At 51.7% G+C, this 2512-nt stretch overlaps 1 pseudogene; it reads right to left on the bottom strand.

The window, feature by feature from the left end:
• Nucleotides 1–1955: 1955 nt before the first annotated feature.
• On the bottom strand, nucleotides 1956–2106 carry LOC133775532 (U2 spliceosomal RNA; annotated as a pseudogene).
• Between the last annotated feature and the right edge of the window lie 406 nt (nucleotides 2107–2512).

A 2512-nucleotide genomic window follows, 5' to 3' on the forward strand; every position in this document is an offset into this window, starting at 1 on the left:
GTCGCTAGGTATATAACTATACATTGTATGATAAGACTACTTGGTTTAAAAATATTGAGATGCAGTCTTGGAGATTGAAAGTGCACATTAGGGAGGCCGGTGCTATGGTGCAGTGGGCTAAGCCTCTGTGTGCCAGCAACCCATATGGGCGTCAGTTTGAGTCCCGACTGCTCCACTTCCAATCCAGCTCTCTGCTGTGGCCTGGGAAAGCAGAGGAGGATGGCCCAAGTGCTTGGGCCCTGCACCTGTGTGGGAGACCCGGAGAAGCTCCTGGCTTCAGATCGGCACAGCTCTGGCCATTGTGGCTATCTGGGAGTGAACCAGTGGATGGAAGAGCTCGCTCTCTCTCTCTCTCTCTGCCTCTACCTCTCTGTAACTCTGCCTTTCAAATAAACAAACATCTTAAAAAATGCACATTAGGAGTGGAAGGCATTAGATGCAGTAGTTAAGATGCTGCTTGGGGCACCCCTCATCCCATGTTCAAGTGCTGATGCGAGTCCCGGCTCCTTGGCTTCCAGCCCAGCTTCCCACTAATGCACATCCTGGCAGGCAGCAGGTGCTGGGTGGAGTGCTTGGGTCTCTGTCTCCCGTGTGGGAGACTTGGATTGAGTTCCAGGCTCCTGGCTTTGGCCTGGCCCAGCCCTTGTGGCACTCATTTGAGGAGTGAACCAGTGGATGGAAGATCTCTCCATTTCAAATAAAATGTTTAGAGGCCAAAAATCCCAAACCCCACAAAGTACACATTAATATAGTAAAAGCTCTGAGAAGTCCTTCAGTAAAGAACTTACTTACGCCAACATTTCTTCAAAGCATTTAACCATGAAGTCTTTAATGAGCACCTATCTTTTTTTAAAGATTTATTTTATTTGAAATACAGTTAAAAAGAGAGGAGAGGCAGAAAGAGAGAGTTGTCTTCCATCTGCTGGCTCACTCCCCAATTGGCTGCAATGGCTGGAGCTGTGCCCATCTGAAGGCAGCCCAGGAGCTTCTTCTGGGTCTCCCACGCAGGTGCAGGGGCCCAAGGACCTGGGCCATCTTCTACTGCTTTCCCAGGCCATAGCAGAGTGTTGGATCGGAAGAGGAGAAGCTGGGACTAGAACCGGCATCCATATGGGATCCTGGTGCTTCAGGCCAGGGCTTTAACCCGCTGCATCACAGCACCTATTAAAAAGCCTTTTGGGGGCTGGCATTGTGGTGTAGCAGGTTAAACCACTGCCTGAGATGCTGGCATCCCACATGGGCGCTGGTTCTAGTCCCAGCTGTTCCCCTTCTGATCCAGCTCCCTGCTAATAGACTGGGAAAGCAGTGGAAGATGGCCCAAGTCCTTGGGCCCCACACCCATGTGGGAGACCAGGAAGAAACTCTTGACTCCTGACTTTGGTCTGGCCCAGTTCTGACTGTTGCGGCCATCTGGGGAGTGAACCAGTGGATGGAAGGCTGTCTCCGTCTCTGTCTCTGTCTCTCTGTCTCTCCCTGTAACTCTGCTTTTCAAATAAAATAAACGTTAACAAAAAAACCTTTTGGACACAAGCTGTATGAGGAACAGTGTTTAGAAACACGGCTGTTATTGTAGGAATTTCAGACTCTGAATATAGGTTGGGAAAGTTGGTGCAGGCACACCAGGAAATGAGGATGAAGCTTGGGAAAGAGCTGTTCACAGTCACAGATCCCAGGGAGCAAGGGCCACACAGGGCCAGGGAGAAGCAGACTAGGGTTTGGGCTGGTAGCAGAAGTCAGGGTGATCCTGAGCCAGAGACCTGGCTGGTTTCCATGGGAATTGCAAGGCAGGGCAGTGTAGACAGCGGGGACAGACCAATGGGAATGAGTGTGGGGGACTGTGAGCTAAAGGGGTCATCAGAGTCCCCCGGCCCCTCCCTATCCCTGGCATGAGTCAAGGCTGGGTAAATGTGCTAGAGAAAGGCTGAAGCCTGTTGGGCTGTAGCCTTGGACTTGGGGTTGGGTGATTTGTCCATGGGAGGGACACCCCCGGCCAAGCCTTTCACCATCTGTAAGAATGGTGTCTCTCTGGGCAGGAAACCTTTTAGGATGCACACACATCATAGAATGATACTACACTTGATCTTAGCCAAAAGGCCGAGAAGCGATACATCATAGAATGATAGTAACGATAGAACATGGTTAACACAGTTCAACAGAATGCGTTTGGAAGCGTGGACCCTCCTTGACTCCTAACATCTACATTTCCACCCCAGTCGGGGAGAGCAGGTGCATCAATCAGGCTCTAGCCAGGAAGACAGAAACCAAGTTTTGCATTTCCAACAGAAGAGGTGGTACCCAGGAGAGATGAAGCAGAGCTTAGATAGAGGGGACCTGCGGGAAACTTGGAGATCATCTGGGGCCGGAGGGACGAGACCTGAGGCCAGAGAAGGCGATCGCAGCCTCAGGGGCTGCGAGGGAGGAAGAGACACCATCAGAAGGAGGCAAGAGGGGGACCCCCTCCTCTCCCACCTCGATGCTCCTGCACCCCGGGTGAAAGCTAGCGGGAGGCACT

This window comes from Lepus europaeus, chromosome 16, assembly GCF_033115175.1.
Source record: "Lepus europaeus isolate LE1 chromosome 16, mLepTim1.pri, whole genome shotgun sequence".
Taxonomy (NCBI): Eukaryota; Metazoa; Chordata; class Mammalia; order Lagomorpha; family Leporidae; genus Lepus; species Lepus europaeus.